The sequence below is a fragment of the Buteo buteo genome, chromosome Z, assembly GCF_964188355.1.
Source record: "Buteo buteo chromosome Z, bButBut1.hap1.1, whole genome shotgun sequence".
Taxonomy (NCBI): domain Eukaryota; kingdom Metazoa; phylum Chordata; class Aves; order Accipitriformes; family Accipitridae; genus Buteo; species Buteo buteo.
Genome location: NC_134204.1, coordinates 47644522 through 47668329, shown reverse-complemented (window position 1 = coordinate 47668329; position 23808 = coordinate 47644522). Strand labels below are relative to the sequence as shown.

General features: G+C 36.9%; 1 long non-coding RNA gene across 1 annotated transcript in view; it reads right to left on the bottom strand.

The window, feature by feature from the left end:
* Window positions 1-2489: 2489 nt before the first annotated feature.
* LOC142027184 (uncharacterized) overlaps window positions 2490-23808 on the bottom strand; it is an 83663-nt gene continuing 62344 nt past the window's right edge. The window contains exon 2 of the long non-coding RNA XR_012649027.1: window positions 2490-3049. This is a non-coding gene — a long non-coding RNA (uncharacterized LOC142027184). The remainder of the gene's footprint in view (window positions 3050-23808) is intronic.

Here is a 23808-nt window from a genome sequence, read left to right as displayed (position 1 = left end):
TGAGAATTCAATCTCCATGAACAAAGTTTCAACAAATATTAAGTTAATGTTTCTCTATACCATGGATATTTTTCTTCTTGATTGGACTGGACTGTTGAAGAGTGTTTTATAAAGCCACATTACGGATGTACTCCTATTATTCATAGTCTCAAACCTACAATCTTTGTAGAGTCAAGAGTATTATTAAAATCACTGTAAGACAAATGTCCAATGAACAAACTTCAGATATACAGAATGCATTCCTTAATTCTATTGAAGTCAGTGTACCTTTCCTTGGGACACAGTCCTGAGTCATGTGAAAAAGACTTAATTTCATTGTAGCATTACTATGATCTTATTTAGCCAAGTTTGTCTCCAGGTCTATTCAACTAAACGGACACTATTAGAAAGAGTAAACAAGATAAGCTCTAACATGAGCTTTGTCCTCTTTCTTACCTACTTTCTGTTATCTTGTCTGTACTAAAATGTGGACTGGAATGCACTAGGAAATGTGGACACATTTCTGTCATGCCACAAGCTAGGTATCATTTCATTCTGGCTTGAACAGGCTATCGTGGCATAGGTTATGTATTATTTAATTTTGGCATGAACACTTTTGTTGGATGCAAATTTTCACTTCATTTTTTCCAGCAGTGCAACACAATCATTAGGTGCCTTCTCCTATCTAGAATTCTGACCTGAGTTTTTTGAGTTTTCTATTTTCTCTTCCTGATTTGAAAAAAAAAAAAGTGCAACTTTCTCCTAACATTACTCTGTCACTTCAGATTCAGAGTGTAGAGCAGTATACTCAAAAAAAACCCCAACAAACCCAACCCAAAACCCAACCCCCAAAACACAAAACCAACCAACCAACCAACCAAAACCTACCACAATTTAAAAATCTAGATCAAAATTGCATAATCATCAGGTTCATTTCAGGGTAAACTGGTTTACACTGCTAATTCCCCTCACCATACTTTCAACAGTGAGGTATATATTTTTCTTCATTCATCTTACAAGGTATGATTAGTGATGACATTTTCATGCTTTCACTAGTTAGGCTATATTCCCTGAGCTGTGCATTATTTGTAACATTCTGCTTTTTGTTTTTCATTATCCTTTACACGGATTAAAACACATTAATATGAATGTCAAGCACTGATCTGCCTTCCTCTCTGTGTGGCCCTATATTGCATGCCAGTAACAGTGAAGAGTCTGGCCATGATTTAGACTGAATTTAATGGCACCATGACACATTTGGAAGAGGTTAGAGTCCATTGAAGCATTTCTACGCAGCCACTCTGTGTTGAAAGACACTAAATACTGCCTAATTCTTTACTCTGCCCTATGTATCCTAATAATCTTGTGTCAAAGATGATTGATGATTAGGAAACAGCTACCTCCCGTTGCCCCAGCAATGTACATTTCAATTCAAGAATCTTTAATTCACACGTAGTGTATGGTTATGTGATACAGAGTTTCATCAGCTTTATGCAGACATGTAACATCTACAGTGTCAAAAATTCAGTTGACAGGAAAAGCTGGGCACTGCAATGCTTTGACATCCTGTCATCTGGTCCATGATCCAATAACTGAGATTCCAGGATTCTAAGTGATGACTGGCTTTTGCACACAGATGTAAAGAGATAACTACAACCGCTTTGTTTCTTTAAGGAAGGGATTGTCTGAGCTTGTATTTTGTAACCATCAGCATTGCTGTTGTTTCAAAGAAGATGTACTAGACCTGATAGTTTAGGTACAAATTTTGGCCTTAAAGTGTACCCAGCTTTGTTATATTCTACTGTTTTAGCTTGCGTCATGCATACCTTTGATGCATGTATGTATGTAATATTTTATTTAATGTAAGTGCCAAAGTTCAAGAATTGCAAATGCAAATGAAGCCATGCTCTTGTGCGGGGAAAACAAACAAACAAGTTCCATAAAGCAAATGCTGATAACGGTGATATAAATGAGCTACTGGCTCACCAGAAAGTGTGATGTGCTAAGAAGGTCCATCACAACCTAAAAAAAAATTAGGTGAGTGGTAATGGTGCTAAAGAAAGAAGATCTTTTCTTAAACTTAATCTCTGGGGATTTTTTTGTTTTGGGTTTGGGGTTTTTTTTTTCAGAATTCATTCTCCAGATACAAGGTCACATTGTTAATGGAGGCTTTAGTTCACTGAAACACAAAAATTATTTCTCCTTCTCTTTTCCTTAAGATATGAGTATTCCAAATTCTTTTCCTTGATATAAAAAACAAATTCCAAGGCTCCTTCTGATAAATACAAAGTCAAAAATACTCTTTTACAAAACAAGAACAGAAACAACCCACACAGCTGTTTTCTAAGGAGGATAAAATATGCCTTCCATAATGAACAATTCTCTTTCAACTACCAGCATCCTATCTGAGTAATGCATTTGTAAGTGCTCCCAAGGGAGAAGACTAGACTACTTAGCTTCTATTTAGAGGAAGAAAAAACATAGCAAAGGCTAGTGGAAGACCTACCAACTTTCATTCAATCATCGTTTAATTCGCTCCACAAACAATTTCAGAATTATTGCCTGGCCACAGAGTCAGAGTTTCTGAAAGCCCTACGAGGCAGCTGCATGATTCTCCAGCACATTCACTCAGCCGAAGCAGGAAACGATGGCCCTCAGCAGGTTTCCGTGCTTCAGTTCAGGTGTCACAGGCAGAGTCTGCGAGCCACTTCTGATTGGTGTCACAACCAGAAGAAGAGGCTGGGCCCATCCAGGGATTCAATCAGTCAAAATTTGAACGAGCTATAGCAGTTATGCTTTCCCCCACGTGCTCTCAGAACTTGTCCTGCATCAGCAGGAGGGCAAGGAGGATGGGAAGGGAAGATAAAGAAGTATCTCAGAGGCTAGGTAAACAGAAAGGTAATGCTCTGAATTTTCATTTTGATTTCACTTTCAGCAGCTGGATTTATGTCTAACTAGTATTGTTATTATAGCTGACAAGTAAGCCCATATGGAAAGCCTTCTAAAGGAATTGTGGTCAGCTCAGATTAAAAGTGAGACAGGAGGCACTGTGCACAGATCCCATGGACACCTGTGAACAAAACAGAGTAGGCAATTAGGCATGGTTCTTCCTCTCTTCCTCAGTCCCCCTTAGCAGAAGCAGTAAGATAGCCACCTGCACATGGTTTGTTTGTGGTTTTTTCCCCCACAGTTTTCTCAGTTCGAAGAGTCTTACTATTCCCATTTTATTTCTCTTCTTAATAAGTTGTTTCTCTTTCTACTACACTGCTTTTGTGATCTGACATCAGTTTGCCCTGTCTCTACTACTTTTGATTAGCCTACTTCAGATGCGCTCAGAAACTCTGAGCCTTACAACTCTGGAGCTGAACACAAGGCAGAATGCTACAGAGATGCCATGCTAACCTTAAAACAAACTTACTCACCCCTTCTTCTCAGAAGTGAAAGTCAACCTATCACTTCCAGCAAAACAAATCTCCTGGAGTCAGAAACTTTATTATATTCTTTCCCCCTCCCTTATAAACAGGGAGAATAAAAAAAATTATAGTCTCTAATTAATATCACATTGAAACTCTCTCTCACCAAGATGCAACGAGGTGACCTACAATTTTACACATGATAATGCACTACAGTTCAAGAGTTGCAGCGGTGTAGTGTAGTAGTGTTTCTGTATAATGTATGAAATCTGGATTTGAGATTTCTAGCAATTAATGTACAATACATAACTTCCAACATTTAATTTGGTCATTTTAAACTGTAGAATATAGAGAAACAGATAGTGTCAAAATATGTGTTTGGAGTATCATGGAGTTCTCTTCTCAAAACACCAGGCAATTTCCATGATATGCAACAAAGATCTTGAGCTATAAGGTTTTGCTTGACCACTTCATTGTAATGGGCTACTTATTATAACTTATGACATACTCCCATATAACTAGTCAAATTTATCCTTGGCACAAAGCCAGTGGCTTGCATAGCTTTGCTCTAAGGATAAATTAGGAGCCTTCTGACATGTACTGTCAGCATTAACACCTCAAAACAGTTGGTTAAAATGAGAAGGAAAGTGCATTCACTGTGGATGGAACTGAAATGCAGTGAGTAAGCACAAATAATGCTTACAAATAATGTTTATCAGTGCAATGGTCCACTGACCATATAAGTTATTCTTTAATATTTCTTCTTCCTTTCTAAAGAAAAAAAAAAAAAAAAGAAAAAAAAATCCAGTTCCTTCATTATTTTTTACCTCATCACAATAGCAGTCCCTTTAACTAAGGGGAAAAGCAACATTGTTTCCTTTGGTGGATTACAGAGCAATATATTTTTTGATCCTTATTAGAATTTTGCTATGACTCGGAAATTTAATCTGTTCATGCATATTTATCCATTTTTAAAGATCATCTAATGAAAATTGCCTCTCACCTTGATTAAAAAGACCTTTCAGTATCTAAACTTATACTAATAAATATTAATCTGCATCCCAACAGGAAATCAAAACTGTCTTCTAATTTTTTATATGGGTTCCCCCTTCTTCCTCTAATTGTTATTTTGCAGACATTCTATAATTTATTTATTTTTTTATTAGCAGAGTGATAGCATAGCCTTCAAGCAGACAACTAGACTTCTCTCTGGCACCTCACAGCCCTTTAGTTTTGTAAACAACTCAAGTCTCACTTGTAACTTCTTAACTGATTTCATTTGTAGACTGTAAATGTTGTTTGCATATTACTTCAAATGGAAGAATTTAAATGAAGTGACAGAAATAGGCTCAGCACTCTGCAAACTGAGATCCTTCCTGCTTCCTAGCTGGCTTTTACTCAAAATCCAATTCTATCCTGTGTTCTTCTTGTGAAGTGTATATTGAGTTCAGAGGGAATTAAACACTTTTGTGTGGGCTTAGAGAAAAGATTCAGCATTATGCAAAGCTTTCCATGGAAATACTGCCACAGGCTAGGTCTTGAAGGAGGAGCTGCCCACTCAGGTAGTAACTGTGACATTTGGTATAACCTATTGAAAACCAGTAAAAATGCAATAAAACATTTTTTTTCCACATTTACTATCTCCTTCTACTTCTCTTAGGATGCAGTTTAAAATACCGAGAAATTTAGCATAGAATTTTAAATGCTTAAACCCATTTAAAATATAAATTAGCATCTACAGAAAAAAAGCTGTACCTTTTTGTAAGTACACAAAGACCAGAACATAATAGGAATGAAAAGCAGGGAAGGCAGGCAAGATAAACTATCACCAAGGGAAGAAAAACAGCTGGAGAACTAGGGAGAGCTCAGGAAGAATAGATCTCAGTTGTTTTGAGCCTCCGCAGAACTTTCCAAGGGCAATATCTAACAAAAATAACCTTTGTCTATGGAAAAATAACACCTCCAAAAGCAACAGGGTAGAACATCATCACATTAACAAAACTGAGATCATTCTTTGACATCACCTGCTCTTCTGTTAGTCATCAGGAATGAGGTATACCTCATCTGACTTCTAGACAATACCTACACTTACTCGTTTGCCTCCATTTCTAGTCAGTAAAGAGAAATAGGTACTTCTAAATTGCACAATTCATCCAACCTATTTTGGTTATCACCCTTAAAATGAGATGAATTGCACCCTGAAAGAGCCTGTTTTTCTCCATTGTTTACAAAGGGAGTCTAGAAAACAAACTAGATATTGACATCTATGTTGTAGATGCCTGAAGTTAGAAAAAATACATCCATTCCTATATATAGCCAGCAAGAAACCTAAACACAACCTCTTGTTTTCATTTTTTCTCCCATTATCCTTATTTTATGCAGCATAAAACACTGTGTTCCTCTCATCACATCTGTACCAACAAAAAAATACTAAAAAAAATACTAAAAAAAAATACTAAAAAAAAAAACTATTTACTTACAAATGTTATACACATTTCTTTTTAATGAGTTAAAAAAAATATTCCAGAAAAGGGGAATAAACAGTGAATGACCTTGCCTATCTTACATCTCAGCAATGCAAGCAACAGCAAAATGAGACAGGAGATTTGAAACTTCTGACAGTGCTTAGTGATTTACTCCTCAGACCATGCAGCCACTTTTTAAAAAGGCCAGGTGGAGAGATAGAAAGAGACGAAACTTGAATCATGGTTGTTCCAAAAAGAAAGGTCAGAATATTTGAAACAGGGGTAAAGAATGAAGGAAGGAAAAAGGTGGAAATTAATTAATTCTGTACTATAGACAGCAATTTCCTTTCATTTTATCTTACACAATCATATTTTTCCTTTACCATTTTGGGGGAGTTTTTTAAGTATGTCTGTACTATACATTTTCAAAACATTCAACATTTGGAAACTTTAACAATGTAAATGATAATAATCCTTCTAAGGTGATCTGTACACCAGAAGAGAAGTAATAATGAGTTGTAGTTACCAGGACGGAATCAAACAGAAACAGAAAGAGATGGAGGGGAAATCCAAATATTAAAGTCATGGCGTGAGTTCCCATATGAAACTTAGAAACAATGCACTTGTCTAAATGTCCATATCACTGTATCATCTTTGACATATAAACAAAACACTTTTGTGTTTCCATCTATTCTTTACACTGCTGATGTGATTTTTACCCCATTTAAGGATGAGTTCCAGGACTTCTACCCAACTGCTATGTTTATTCAGTAGAACACTGTTCACACTAACACAGTAAGTGATCAAAATAAAGATATCTGTTAGACATGGCTCTGCTACTCATCAGTCTTTTCTGTACCTATACAGAAAACAACTAAAGGTAGAGAAAGGAAAAAAAAAAATCCTTTATAACTGTTTAATGGTGATCATGTAAGTAACACCAAATAAATTTCTTCTTTAAATAAGCTTTCAATGAGTAAAAGAGGAAGTCCATAGCTCATTTTAAGTATGAACAATCTATGTGCTCTTCTTAACCAATCAATTCTTATTTGTCTCCATCAGTATTCAACATTTTTCTCTTGTTTACAAGCTGTGGACTGACTTAAAGTGCTTTGAAAGATGAATGAATGAAAGACGGGTAACAAATTCACTTCAGTGTAAAACTTCAGTTTCATTCTATCAGGGTTTTGTGGTTTTGGTTTTTTTTGTCTATTCATCAGTAAATGGGAGTGGGGAGAAAGTGGAGAGAAGGCAGTAGGGATGGAAATGGAAGAAGTGATCTTAAAGTGGTCCCTCCTTTCTTACAATTTTTGGACTGTGAAGGCAAAAAGCTAGATTGCTTAGTGTGTGATCATTTTATAGGATCTTCTTTTATTCTGCTGAATCCCCTATCAAAATGTTGTCATATTTGTTGACTTCAATAGCATGGTTCCTTTCACATACAGGTATATGTTCTGACTGCACTGTCTGCAGGTTGCATATTCATGGTGACCTTTCTCTCCCAAGCATTAAAATGAATGAGATAATCTCTGTTACTAGCACAACTTCCCAACAACTCCACCAAGAGCTAGATTGGGTCCATGAATGCTTTACATAAATATTAAAGAAAAAAAATATATAATTAATCATCTGACATTCTAATCTAAACTTGTGGTCTTTGCCCTCTTAAAGTAACTAAATGCAAATGGATAAAATTTAGCATTCATATACGCATCTAGAGAAAGAAGCCTATACCTAAAACATATAGAATGAAGATCTTGTGTACTTCAGCAGGAATGCAGTCCAGATTGTTGCTCATCACAGAAAATTTTACATCATCCTGTTTGAAAAGCACCTGAAAAGTGCCTGGCTTGAAAAGGCTGCCACTTTATGTGGAGAAGACAGCAAAGCCATACAGGAAAATGGTGTATGGCTGAGAGAGGAAGTGACCAAAATGATTTAGAAAAGCTGATATCTGATAATTAAATCTTCCCTTGGTAAAAGTTTAGTGGCATTTTTTTGCAGTAGCTATTTCCAGGTTCCACAGGGAGATATAAATAATAAGGCCCAAGCTGATAATAAACTGAGAGATTTCTCTAGCTGTTGGTCACTTCAGGAAATGCTGCTCCCAACCTGCATGCTGTTCACTCAGTGCTTTACAGCACTACCTGGCAATAAAAAGTATTAGTTGATGATGAGTTCAGAATGAATAATTCAGCTGTCAACAATGGCTATTTAGATAAAGTACACAAATAAGACAATTATTGTAAAAGTACATGAACAATTATGGTACATGACCAATTACTACTGTGTGTGCATAAGCAATCATCTGTGCAAATAATAAAGAGTACCTCAACTCCTAATAACAGTTTTATTGATAAAAATTAGTCTACAAGAGGCTCTGACAAAAAAAAAAAAAAAAAAAAAAAGAGGCAGCTTTAATCCATTTGTAATGGTAGAACTTGCAATTATAGGAAAGGATGGTGGTATAGCCTGTCATTAACAATTCCAACCACTTCCCATCAATAAACCTATTTTCAATAGCTTATAAGTTTGTCAAACTATTCATAACACCTTTCATATCACATCTCCATCAAGGTCTGGATTATGAACAATACTAACCAAAATACCTTGGCCATTTTCTAGAAAAGGGTTAAGGCTTTCACTGAAAATAGGCTTTTTGTGCTAGAGTGAGGCATATTGACTCTCAGATAGCCTTTGTGTTACAGAGGTTTATATCCTCTTTCCCATGAAAATTTATTAGCAGAATTTATTACCATCAATTTAGAAGTAAATTTCCCAGATGCTTAACAGAGAGCCAGTAAATTAGGTTTTATCTGAAACAGGCATGATCCAGACTGTGCAAATGCATGACTTGCCATCCAACCACTCCTAACATCCAATCATGAACTAAGAAAAAATGGGCTGGTCAGTGGTCTCATCTGAAATTCAAACCCTACAGAAAGATTTGATGGTTTGAATGTGGGGAGTACAGAGGCTGGTTATTCTAGGCTTAGAATAGTAATAGACTAGAACAAGTAGTCTAGGTAACAAGAAAAAGGACAGAAAACTAAGTTTGGCATGCATATGCTGGGTCTAACACTGGGGGAGGAAATCAGATCTGAGCTACTAGAAGGTGTGTAATGGAGAAAGAGGTAGGAAATTAACTGACAAGAGGAAGCAGGGGTAGGTTTGGAATTGCGGGGTCCTGTGAATGAAAACTACTGTGATATCAGGCAAGAAATTGAAGAGACAGGATCAGAAAAGGATCAGAGAAGGATCAGAAAAACAGAATAGTTAGCCAGGGGTACCAGATGAAATACATCTAGCAGTGAGAAAAGACCAAAGTGAACTTACATGGTATGAGTAAAGGGAGCTAATGCATAAATTTGGATAAGAAAAATCAGAAAGGAAATTAGAACAGGATCTGAGATGGGAATGAGGATGGTAAGTCAACATTAAAGTCATCACCTGAGAAGAGCAGAGAAAAGAAGTTAGGGTCACAGAATCACAGAATGTTTGAGGTTGGAAGGAACCTCTGGATGTCATCTTGTCCAAACCCCCTGCTCAGGCAGGGCTACCTAGAGACACTGGTCCCAGACCATATCCAGATGAATAGAGGTTCCACCACCTCTCCGGGCAACCTGTGCCACTGCTCAGTCACCCTCACAGTAAAAAAAATCTTTTCCTGATGTTGAGAGGGAACCTCCCATGTTTCAGTTTGTGATCATTGCCTCTGGTCTTCTCACTGGGCAGCACTGAAAAGAGCCTGGCTCTGTCTTCTTTACAGCCTCCATTCTGGTATTTGTACACATTGATAAATTGCCCCTGAACCTTCTCTTCTCAAGGCTGAACAATCCCTGCTGTCTTAGCCTTTACTCCTATCTGAGATGCTCCAGTCCCCTAATCATCTTAGTGGCCCTTCACTGGACTCTCTCCAGTAAGTCCATCTCTCTTTTGTACTGGGGAGACCAGAACAGAACACAGCACCCTAGGTGTGACTTCACCAGCGCTGGGTAGAAGGGCAGGATCAGCTCCCTTGAACTGCTGGCAGCAGTCTTCTTATTGCAGCCCAAGATACTATTAGCCTTCTTTGCTGTGAAGGCACATCACTGGTTCATGTTCAACTTGCTGTCCACCATGACCCCCAAGGCCTTTTCTGCCAAGTTGCTTTCCAGCTGGGCAGTCCCCAGCATACACCGGTACATGGGTCTGTTCCTCCCCAGGTGCAGGACTTTGGGGCCTGTTCCTCCCCAGGTGCAGGACTTTGCACTTCTCATTGTTGAAGTTCATGAGGTTCCTGTTGGCCCATTTTTCCAGTCTGTCAAGGTCCATTCTAGATGACAGCACAACCCTCTGGTGTATCAGCCACTCCTCCTAGTTTGGTGTCATCTGCAGACTTGCCAAGGCTACACTCTGCCCCATGATCCAGATTATTAATGAAGATGTTAAACATCTTCATTAACCTACCCCTAGGGTATGCTGCTACTTACTGTCCTCTGACTAGAATATGTGCCACTGATCATCACTGTGTCCAGCCATTCAGCCAGGTTTCAATCCACTTGACTTCCCTTCGGTGAAGCCATGCTGACTTCTCCTGTTGATTTTCTTGTCCTTAATGTGCCTAGAAATGTTTTCCAGAATCAGTTGCTCCATTACCTTCTTGGGAATCAAGGTAAGCCTAACCAGCCTGTAGTTTCCTTGATTGTCCTTCTTTCTTTGTTGAAGATGGGGGTGACTTTTCTTTCCTTCAGTCTTCAGCCACTTTCCCAGTCACCATGACAGATCAACGATTGTCAAGAGAGGCCTTGCAATGGCATCAGCCTTCTCCCTCAACACTCATGGGTGCATCCCATCAAGGCCCATGGATTTAGGTATGTCCAGTTTGCAGAAGTATTCCCTGACGTGATCCTCTTCCATCAAAGGTACATTGTTGATTTTTTGAGCCCTTCCTTTCCCATCATCCCAGGTCCTTTGTTCATCAACCCTGTCTATCACTTTTTCTCAGGGCTGCTGGTAACTCTCTCCCTCTCATGTCCTTCCTAGTTTGAAGCCCGTCTTACCAGGTTAGCCATCCTACTGGCAAAAATAACTTTGCAACCCCTTAGTGAGGCAGATCCCATCTATCCCAAGCAGACATCAGGTGGTCAGGTGGTTAAAAAAGGAGTGGCTGGGCAGCCAAGAGCAGTAGAAATACAACACTGAAGGACTACAGGAACAACAGAAGTGTTTATCGGGCAAAAAAAGACTTGGACAATAAACCAGAGTTCGGAAGAGAGACAATGAAGGTCAGGATGGTTTAAGAGAAAGTTTGTCCATCCAAGCCTACTTCCACCAGCATACAGGCGGATGTATGAAATTCTGAAGTCCTGCCATCCCTTTCTCATTAGTAAGTTTGTTCATAACTTCCTGACAAACCGTGCTTTTCCAGAATTGTTCAGGTAGATTACAGTGAGGAAAAAAAAAAAAAGGATTGTAGGCTTGGGACCCTTATCACTTGATTCCTTAACTCTGTACATGACTACTAGCAATACCTCATGAAAAGTTAGCTGGAGAACTTCAAGTTACTGACTGGTCCTTTCATACCTTTGTTGTAAGCCAATCTGATTTGCTTATGACCCATAATTCAGTGGCATTCACTTCAGGTAATAGTGAACCACATCATAAGTGTTTGTGCACTGAAGACATTGAGACAATGTCAAAAACTTCAGCAAAGAACTGTAAGATAGAAGTACCAGGTAACGAACCCTTGCATAGGGGTACAGTATAAGCACACCACCTTGCCCACATCTCTTAAGAGATGGTCTCACAGATAACATTTGAAACAAATTACCTAAATCTTGCTTGTAAGGGAAACCCATAATACTCTACAAAAATAAAATCAGCACAAATGAAGTAACAATTGTCCACATAATTTCTTTGCCAATTTCATTTTGCCTGAGTATATTACCCCTTAATATTGCAACATTTCTCAAAAATATTATAAACATCTTGATATTGTTGTAAATTATATTATTAAATTATATTTATATTATATTTCTATTAAATTATGTTTAAATTATTATAAAATAATGTGTCCATTGTGAGAACAGTGTTAAACCTAGACACTTAAGCGCACAAACCTCCGGGTGTTCCAGTGGGTACTTGAGAAGGCTCTCTCCCAAGTTTCTAAATTGCAGAGGTCCTAAGTTTTATGATGAGAGTTAGAAAGATGACTACAACCTCTCCTTCATCAATGCATCATGCCCCATTGAAGTGTGTTTGAGATTTGTGTTCTGATGTAATAGGAGCTAAAAGTCATAATCACTGCAGCTATTGGCAAAGTGCTGGGAAAAAACCTTAGCCATTCAAGGCAACTGAGATAACATAAAATTATTTATTTTAATTGTAAATATATTTTGAGCCACAGACTCTGAAAATTTTTTCAAGATATGGGAAGAACGATCCAAGGAACTTAATTTTGGTTTTAAATGTATCACTGTCTCAGGGAATGTAATACTAAAGCCTCCTGCAAAGACATATGAGATACAAAAATCCAAAACTGCCAAGTTCCTAGGCTATAGCAGCTACACAGCCTATACTAAAAATGTTTTTAAAACATGTTGCTTTTTCTTTTTTCTCAGGCTGTGCTTTCCTGGCCACATTAACACATAATTAAAGGGTCACAGCTGAAGACATTTTGCACTGAAGGGGAAATCAGCATGTATCTAGAATATCCACGACAGCCAGGTGCTGACAGATTCATTTGAACATCTTTCCTCAGAATCAGTCTTAACGATCAAGAGAACATTGTTTTTTTAAGACAGAGGCACCTCTAGCCATCTCCAGAAGAAAAGAGTAAATGATAATTGATGTGTGCTGGAGAGCATGATGTGCAAGCAGAGTGATTTATTACCAATTAAAACTAAGGCAGGAAAGCATCAACTTGATTGTTTTCCTACAGAGTTAGAAAGAAAACCCACATAAAACATCAGAAACTGTTACTGATGCTCTCTACTGGCCTGCAAGAGCCAATGGTCATTTGGTATTTTGTGAAAAGCATTCCAAAACAGATTCTATGAATACAGAAAACAGCATTTATATAACCAATCAAATGCTGATCATTTAAAGACTATTTCATTGCCAAATAGCCCAGCTTGTGATGGGACTCAGAATAACCCTTTCTCCATTTCCCCAGAAAGGCTGGAAAAGTGGTAACATATAATATACAATGAAAACAATTCAGATCCAAACAACAGAAGGAGGACTGCAAAAACTCAATAGTCTTTACAAAGGAAAAATAAAAACACACCTTTTTTTCAAAGCAACCAAAACTTAATTTTTTTAGGAATGACAGCTTTCAGGTGTAGAATCTGAATGCATAAATAGATAGAGTCACACCAAGCTTCCAGTTCCCTAAAATCATGGAACTGAACTAAATTTCTGCTCTTTGTTTACAAGTACTTGGTTTAATTAGAAATGACAATGAATTATTACTTCAGCTCTACAAAACTCTGTTTTATCAGAAGTAGCCACTCTTTCTCCTGCACCACATTCTCTTTCTACCTTCCTATTTTGTACAGCATCCTTCAAAATTCATTTAATGGTACAAAAAGAGCATGAGCCCTGACTTTCCTGAAATTCTGTTGAAACTGTTCTTGCCCAGTAGACCCAAGTGCAGATGCAGCAAATGTTGGCAGACAATGCTCTTCTGATAGAACAGTTTAACACATACCCCAGTGACATATATTTAGAAAGCGTCGCTCTCTTCCAGTAGGGCACAGCTGAACAGAATTATGTTGGCAAAGAAACAATGAAAAGAGAGGTAGATAGTTTTGCTTCCTCCAAGCCAAAAAAAATATTTCCACAAAAACTTCATACTGTAGGCGTGTCAAGGATTGTCAAAGACCTCATACATCCCACTAAAAATGGCACAATATTATTCATTTTTCTAGACTTCACTGCCACAATAACACTTAATTTCTGGGCTAAAATTCACAGCCTTTAGAGGATACATGAGATCCTTCTACTATGTCTGCTACAGTGTGTTCAGGAAAAGATGACTATATGTCAGTCACCCCAGGTCTGCTCCAGGTCCACTGTAACTCCAAAAGTCATTCATTACAATTTTGACCACACCATAAAGCAATAGAAATTAGCAACTTACATTTATGCCAATTAAAGTTCCCATTGGATATAACTGTCTGCATACAAATTGTATAGGATATAACAGACAGGGAAAGATGCGTTGCTCACTGTAAAACAGTGGCAATACACAACAGCTAAACTGCTGCCCAGAAGGACAATCCTTCCTGAGGAAGTTCCCAGTCCCTCATCACCTGCTGCAAGGTAAGCTCTCTCTGTGGCTGTTAGCTGCTTGATTAGCCCAGCTGCAATGTGAAACTTTAGCCTAAAGGTGCAGTTGCACAAGCAGCTAAGCTCATCTAACAGTGTGCTGCTGCTGGGAAAGGGCTGTTCTTACTCCCTTTGTGTCCTTCCTCCTTGTTTCCTCCAGCAATCCCTTGCGCTGTCCTTCACATCTTGTAGCAGCCCTGAAGTGTGCTGTATCCTTCACTGGGATGACTAAATCCACCACCCCAACAGTAAAAGGTCCTCAGAATCACTGGGGTTGATCTTGAACCACTAGATAACTTATCACTGTAGCTCAGCCTTGGAAATGCATGGTGAGGAATGGGGAAAATGGATATTTCTTTTTTTGAACAGCAATGAACTGTTTAACTAATTTTATGATGATTTTAACTACACATTCCTCATAAGTTGGAGATGTTTTCTGAAACTCTTGCTGTTGGACCTTGGATTTTCTATTTTCTACCTTACTGTTTGAATATATTACTTGAGTATTTAATCTGAATCTGAAGTTTGCTGCATGCATGACAATCTTGCCTCCTCTTCCTTGTTTTAGTATGTTGATTTTTGTTTCATTTGTAAATAATTTAATTATACCAACAGATGTATCTTGATGTTTCAGGTATCGCCATTGTACAAGGGTCTTCTGGCTGATCTTTTATCTCCAGTAACAAATCGTGTTTTGCTCTGAACATTCATTTACACTTTAGATTAGCTCAGACTTCATTTTCATTAAATACAAACAACATCCAACTTTTTCTTGCCTCTTTTAGAACTAAAAATTAATGGTTTTGTAAGTTCAGAAAGGTTTGTCATCCCCCATTATCCTAGAATTACATCTCACCGATCAACAGTCTTTTCACTGTTGCACCAAATACATGTGTAAATGCAACCACATGACGCTATCTTCAAGTAGCAGCTCCTTGTAATTTTCAAGCATATATGGCAGAAATCTCTCTGAATTCAAAATCTTACATTACTCCACACTGCTGAATTTATGCCATTTTAGAGTTTCTGTAATCACTCTGACCTGTTAACTACTGTTATTCCTCTACTTGCTGCTGCACCAGTGACTCTTCAACCATGTATTAAAAGAAATGTTCAGAAGCCTCCTCCTCACAGCCAGCATGTAGTAAACTACCAGCCAGTTATATATTCACATCCATATTACCACCTATTCATAGACCTTTCACGTGCACTTACTTTCTTGCATTGTATCACTTTGGGCACCACCTATTACTGTAACTTCTGTCCTTTGTGAACTCTGGATATGAACATACACTTCATGCAATTACATTTTACTGTATTGAATACTCCCTGAAAGGAACCACAGGAGGTCACAGCAGAAAAAAATTGCTCTGTCCTGGCTCACTTTAAATCATTATCATTTTGAGACATTTCTTGCTGTATGTATTGGCACTAGAAAAGGCCAAATACAGCTAAGGTCTGGAGATTATTTGGATTCAGAATATGAAAACAAAGAAACCTTTAGGATAATTGCATCAAACACTATTGCTTCTAAGCAGCTAAATGTTTTTTTTAGATCTGTGGGATTTGTATAAAGTAAAATGAAATTCAGCAGCCCCAGAAATCAGTTTTCAAGTGAAATAGTACCACTACTCCACATTTTCTTTCCTTGTGGCTTTTTACATCTTTCCCTTACTGTAATGAGTTATACAATTTATTCAACATAATCAATAAAAAATTGACTTCTTAAATCCTAATCAAATTTTGTGGCTATTGCAGTTACTATATTGGATAGAAAATCAGTGGTAAAACTAATCTCACAGGAGGATTGGAGGAAAAAATTCTATTTTTTTCTTGATACTACTCAGATGGGTGCTAGAGAAAGCCCTAACTCAAACATTTACTATGCCCGATCATTCATCAGCTTTGCATATCTTGAAGGCACAGGTGTCTGATTATAAGTGCTAGCAGCTCTTATTCAGGACACATGGTTCAGATAAGAATAATCAATACCTTCATAAAGAAAAAGATTTCAACCTGTGGTACCAATGCTCCTTCAGCAGTTTTAGGGTGTAATAACATTAAAAGTATTGCAGCAGTCTCACTTTTTTGTTTTTATTTGTCCCACATATCCAATTTTAAATGTTTAATAACTTCAAAATGTTTCTTTTAGAATTAAAGAGAAACAAAGACTGATATAGGAGTCATTACCTGGCTCTAGGATTGAAGAGTTTGGATTCAGTACTGAGGTGTCGCAAATCTTGTGTGCTTTAAAGAAATCACTTAATCTGTGTCTGCAATGCTCCACTACTTAGATTATGTGCCTTTCAATCCACTAGCTGACTAATATTACGGGATGATGATCTTGGTTATCTCATCTAAATACAAACAATAAATATCTCAATACACATAATAACCAAACATATTTTAAGGTTTAAGACCCTCTACTGATCTGTAAGCAACAGCCGGCAAGAAATAGCATAAATCCACAACACTGGTGGATTAAGAATTTATAATGTCTAAGATGTAAATTATAAGACACTTCGGAGTTGAAATTGTGTATTTAATGTAAACCTAATTCCTATTTAATAATGAATATAAGACTGACTGCCTCCGAAGTGACAAACAATTATTTCCCAAATGCAGAACAAATTTGTCTCAAATATGAAAACACCACATTATATATAGACACGTCTCTCCCTTTTTTTTCAAATTTCTTCCTCTTGCTGATGTAACAAGGCTACTCTGCCCTGTAATTAATGGACGGAGATAATTTTACTTAATAATTTTTGGTGATGCCACAGACTGAAGCAAAGAAAACAACACAAAAGTGAATAGTAATCTTTACTCCAAGAAAACTGAAACTGAAAATCAAACAAGTGAGGATTTTTTTTCTCACTTGGGAAGGGGAGAGAAGGATAAGAAAGCTCAACTAAAATGCATACAATATACTTATGTTACTAATAAACTTTCCCTTTGAAAAACAAGTTTCACCTAAATATTGTGAAAATGAGGATTTTTAAAATGACTTTTTATGAAATATTCCTGAGCTATACATTTGTAGTTTTCTGTCACAGAGAGATATATGAAATCTGCTAATGGACAGATTCAAACCACTGACACAAAATTGGAAGTCAGTGTCCTGACTACCTGATTCAACAGCCTAATTTTTCCAGCTTAATTTCTGACACAAAAGTATGTTTTAAAAAGTATTTTCCCATTTCTCTTTGTCGATGAATTTCTTCATTTAAATATTTGTAAAAACACAGCTGGACAACTGATTTTTCCTAATTCAGAAATTTTATGTATTTTTATGTTCCTGTCAAAGTTTCCTCCAATCTAAAGACCTGATTTATACCTGTGTGTTTTCCATTTAATTAATGGATAGTCAAGATTTATCTACGAGATGTTAAATTACTCAATAAATGCAACCTGACATTAAATAGATTATATATCAACCACAAGACTAAGATTATTCATAATCATGATTGTAAGAAAATATATAAAGTTCTCATGAGATTATTATTAATTACCTGAAATCCAAGGTTATCTTCCATTGCTATATAACACAGTAATGTAAGTTCCTGCTAATGTAAGAGTCTCAAGCCACAAATTCATTGAATAAACATAATATTTCACTATGAACATGACTCAATTATTTTGTAAAGGCCTATTGAATCTTTCTTATTTTAAAAGCATACCTAATAGGGATATGGTTTATAGTGTCTTCTTAAAGCAAAAGCAGATCAAACTAAAATAACTTAAAAATTACTTTTAAAGAACAGATGGTTTCAATGCAAATGTGAAGTGTCTTGCAATTTGTGTACTATAAATTGAAAATTGATTTTAAGACTTCCCTGTGTCTTCAGGCTTACAAATTAAAATCAAGGGGGGGAAAAAATACTAACCACTGTTATTGTCACAAAGGGATTTCAGATTATGAAGTTACTGTTTATATTTGTTTGCTTCTTTGACACCAAATACTATTAGTCTTGTTTTGGTTCACATAACATTTTTCAGCAAATTTTAACCCCTTCTACCTGTGTGTCCATATGCGTGCAGATGAAATACATAGCCTTGGAATACAGAAACATATATAAGACTGCAGTCATAAAGAAGAGTAACTCTCAGGCTGCATCTGACATCAGAGAGTACAAAATGCCTATTTTTAAAAATAGAGCTGATCGTCACTGGACAAATTCAGTAACAGGCTGAGATAATGTATGGCAGATGAGTAAGAGTTTGTACTAAATTTGAAAGGTACAACATGTGTGGTTTGGGTCTGGAAATCAAGTGGTTTTGTTTAGAAATGGCGGTCTCGCACAAAGCTTCAGCTGAGATTAGTCCTGACAAGAGCATGAGCACTCGAGAGACACACAATCAGGGTTTAGGAGTGAATCTAGAGGGGAACAGTAGCTGAAGGCTGCTGGCACTAAAACCAAGTGCCAAGATGGCCCCCAGAGTACACCCATAGGGACATGTTGGGGGGATGGGGAGAGTGAGAGTGTGACGAGCTTCAGGGGCAAAGTCACGAATCTCTAGGCATGACGTTTAACATCCCACTGGGATCCCCAAGTGAGGTTATGGGTTAACCATAAAAAGCCAAATAAATAGCTAAAGCTGAATAAGGTGAAAGGGACTACAGAAGCCATCAGGCTGCATAAGCTACCTTCACTCCAGAGACTGAAGAGGGTTGCTCAGCAAAGCTGTGGTTAGGGACAACTTTGAGGTTACGGTGGCACTGACAGAGAGGTGGGATAGAGCAGGTACAAGGATGTGTTTTAACAGTGGCATTAGTTCAGGCCAGATGCCTGCATTCATATTGGTTGCTCAAATTTGATTTGCTGCTGTGTTAAAATCAATGGTAAATTTAGAAGAGACAGGAGCGGATGCTCTAGGAATAGAGTCTAGGAACAGTATCAAAATAGGCAGCCTTGGTATTTCCACTGCTGAGGATAGAGGGGGCTGAGTCCAGATGGACATGGGCTAATAAAATCAGGGTGTGCCTGGGCCTGGCATGCTATGTTGCAGGCTGGCCACCTCAGTGGTCACCCGAGCATTCTTTGACCAGACCTTCAGTTAAGATTAGGATTGAGTACAGAGCAAAGCAGAAATACTAGTTTAACTTTTCATACAGTTCTTCAGGCTTCCCCTGATCCAAGAGCTTCATGTCAGAATAGAAAGGCCTATACCTGTTCCATACAGAGCAGCTCAGCATGTTTAAACACTGTTCTCTCATCCTGTGCAACTACGTTTCTTATGCAAATATTTGTTAAATGTGCTGCAACATTTTATCTGAAAATAAGATACTTCCACTGGCAAATCAGTGATTCAGCTTGATATGATTCTGCCCCAGCGTAATTACAGACATGAACTTCAAGTGCTTCCTTCAAGTCTGCTGTGACAATACTAGCTCAAATGTCAAACACAAATTTGAACAAAATAATCAGGAATAGCTAAAGATCTCATCTACTAAATCTGCTATTTCTTCTGTAGCAGCTGCTCAGCTTTCTCCAGAATATCCCTGGTTATGTCATTCTCCAACCACCCACTATTTCCTGTGTAACAAATCATGGGAAGCAAAACACCTGCAGGTTTCTACTAGCACCTTGATATCAATGTCTTGGCACCTGTCATTAAATAAGTCTATAAAACTAAAGTTTTCCCTTTTTCTCCCTTTCTCCACAGACATAGATATGTGCATGTGGTTGTGACTTTGATTGCCTCTGGTTTGCTTTTGAATTTTCCTTCTAAGCAATTCTCATCAACACCTATCCAATATTTGCAAGCAAGAGAATAGAATGAGACTTTTTTGTCATGCCACATTCATAACTGCTGATGCCCACTGATATGACATACAAATTACTCCTTTGTAAGAGAATCAAGCCCTTTATTCTTTACACCTTAATAAAGGAAAAAAGTATCAAAATGTAAGTATTAATGATGGAAAGTGATTAACAAAATTGTTAATTTTTTAAATGCAGGCCACCAAATCCCAGCATATGCTTTTATTCAGCTTATTTGTCACCAGGCTGAATTTCATCCCTAAATTTTTGTACAGACAGCAAGAAAGTCCAACTACTGAGGAGAAATCTCTTTTTTGTGTCTAGCTAACAGCTGGTAAGCATTGGAAAAGAAAATTATTTCCAGCTATAGTTGACAAACTTGCATCGCATATTTAAGAGGACTTCAAAATCTAAGAAGCCAGTATTAGAAGGGTGTCCCATTGCAGTATGTGCATAAGCAACTAATGGGGCACTAACAGATATATACTTAAGAATATGAACCAAGGTCTTTGCTGAGACAAGTCAGTGCATTTGAAAGTAAGTTGTCCTGCTCCAAAATGGAAAATTTTTCCACAGGAGAGAAAACAATTCACTTGTTTAACACTTTAGATGTAAACACAATGGCTCTTAGAAGCATTCAGTTAACAGAGGAGAGGTTTTACAGCTTAGAGCACTTGAGAAACCTCATTACATTTTGCTAGTACCCAACACTACATGCTCTCCTTTAATGTAATTTTAACACAGTCCAAACCTTTCCTGAATCTCAAACAGCTGCCACAAAGATAGAAACAATGGTGCTAACTTTCCTCATAAGTAGCTCGTTCCTGCCTTTCCTTTAGCTGATCTCCATTGTGGAAGATTTAATTGTGTGGTATGGAGCACCAGAAGATCACAGCCACTGTGATGGTGAAGTGGGGTGCAAAAGCAGTATCAGCCTTCAGGATAAGTTCCTGAATATTTATACCCAATTAGTACTTCAGCTTATGTTTGCAGATGACAGTGAACACCAACTGAGAAAAATCTTTGGAATGACCCATCCTACAAGGAGATTTGATCCCACAAATTTTTGGAAGGATAAGTTATTAGTCACTACAAATAATTTGTATCCATTACCTTCATAACTCAGAAGTGGTTCAGAAGTGTTTGGTTTATTTCTAGCTGTTCCTTTTTTTTTTTTTCTCCCGATATTTTCTTTCCTTCCAAACCTGTTGTATTTGAATACTGTTGGCCAATTAACATTGCTATTCCTTTTACAGTGTGATCCTCACATCCTCAATTGAATGTTATTGTGGTACTTAATTTGCTGCTCTGTTGCCATATGTCAAAAAAATAAAAGGACACTCATGCTATCATCTTCACACTATTACACGTTTACTAAACAGTTTCTAAAGCCACAACCAGACCTACACATAAAACTTTTTAAAATAGCGAAACCTTTGTGAGCCACCATCTTAGATATCATTCCAGCTCCCACCTAGACCAAATCAGTCACTCAAACAGGAGATACACATCTACACTTGAAGGTCATTCCCTGCTTGCAATTAATATAGTCAAAAATAGTCAAAATTTTCTTCCTTCATTCAATAATGCATAATGGCTACACTCATTTGCAATAAAATGACAAACCCTTAGGATAAATTAAACATTTGTGCAGTTGGAAGCTATAATTATCTTTTTAAGTCACAGAAGGGTTTTCCCTTGTTTTTCCTTATCTGTGTTGTGGACCTAACCCTTGGTGATGGCATATCTGGCCATTACCATGCAGACAGTTTGTCCACTCCTTAGGCAAACTGTCAATCAAGTTTCAGTCATGATTTCCAGTCGTTTCCTAACTATGTTCCTAGTCCGTAGCTGCCCAAAAGTCAAAACATCATGACAACAACACAATCTTGAAATCCATTTTGTCATCTCATGCTTAGAAAAGCGGATTCTAACATTTTCTTTCAAGCAATTTGTTTTTACAGTATGCTGTATTGAATTTAAGAAAATGTATGCAGGATTACATGCCAAATAATCACATATTAAATAACATTGATTTTAACTTATTAATTTTCTTCTTAAAACATTACTCAGTCCTGAAGTAATTTGCTGATTTTTTTACACTGAGATATAGATCTTTGGTGTAGAAGTAGGATAGTGGGAATTTCACTGAGAATGAAGAGAAATTTGAAAATTTTGTTGAGAAACCTGTGTAACTGAAATTCTCTGTGAATTACTCTGTTTTTCTGAAGATCACAAGGGCCTTTAATGCTAAACTGATACTTTTAAGTCAGTTTCCTAGCTTATACCTTAGGATTTCTGTGTTAATCAAGCTATAAATCGATAAAAGTAAAAAATCATCTGAGTAAACAGGAAAAAAAAATCAATTATGGATTAAAATCCATAATTGAAATCCATACAATCAGATGGATAATTTTAAATGTCAGATAAAGGTGATATTTAGAATTATTACTTCAGGGGAAAAGCTACAAAGAAAAAAAGTTTCTGTAAAGTAAGCTTTTAAGCATAGCAATAATGAAACTTGTTAAAAACTTTACTGTGGAATTTCAAAAGCACCTGTCATAGGAACAATTTACAAGGCATCTTGAGATATAATGACAAAATAACTAATCAGTGAATAAATCTTTGTCTGACTAAAGTAAATTAGTTTACGTGGACATCAACATGCTTTTGTGGAGGAAAATAGATTGCTACTCTTTTTTGCAACAATCTGCACTTTATAAAAATCAAGCCTAAGGAAAGTGCTCTTATGGAATTTATAGAACAATAGAAATTATTAAAATTACTAATTAAAAAATTAAACATCTGAGAATTGAGGATAATGTATCCTCCTTCCTAATATTTGCCATTTCATTTTTTAAGTGGAGGACATTTGTCTGCATTAAATGTCAGTGCAAATTTTGAGTAAATATTTCCCCTAATTATTTGGAGTTTTTAAGTGAGCCTGATTTATTTGCAGGCATTTTTCAAGTCAAAAGTGCAAGCAAGAAGTTGCTAGCTCAAATATGTTTGAAAACAATGGATTTTAAACACATGTTGTAGACTTCTGATTTAGAACCATCCCAATCTGGAAACTGAAATGTGTGTAATCTTTCCAATCAAAGAGGCTTAAATTTCATATATCTAAAAAATTTCAAATGAATTGTTTACAAGAAGGAGTTATTTGCAGAAATTATATTGAGAAGAAAGCTGAATATTATTAGAACAATATGTTTGCAAATACAATTTGCAAACAGAAAATGAGGCAAAATATTCAGTATGAATAATTCATTACAGTCTTCTGAAAATTCAGTTTTAAAATTAACTTATACATCAACACTTATTATATTTTTGAGGGACTGGGTAAAGCATAACCGTTCTGCTTGTGAAAATTTGCAAGCAAACTACAAAGAATACGTATGTACACACAAAGACCCACCAAAACCCAAGTCTCGGAAAGTTTAAGATCAGCTTCAGCTACTTTCTGTAAGAATACACATTTCACAGACATTTTCTTGCCTAAATGTCAGCAGTATACACACTTATTAGACAAACTGTCAACAACCAAAGAGGGTTTGCTATGGCTGAATGTCATCTGCAAGTTGTTAGGAGTCTAATCTCACCATCTGACAAATGTTAATGGTTTAGCAAGGCAGCAGATCCATTCAAGGAAGAAATGTTCCCTATGAACAGAGAAAGCACAAATGAGACCCTACAGTAATAACTGTTAATATGACTTGCTTATGCAAAAGCAATTTCAATCAGTCTTTATAAATCCATGGCTGATGCAGACATTTACATTTTCTTTATTTTGCACATCCACCTGTATGAAGACTCCTCAATCATTCATATTCATGTGCACTGAAGAAATAAAGCTTAAAAAAAAAAACAAAA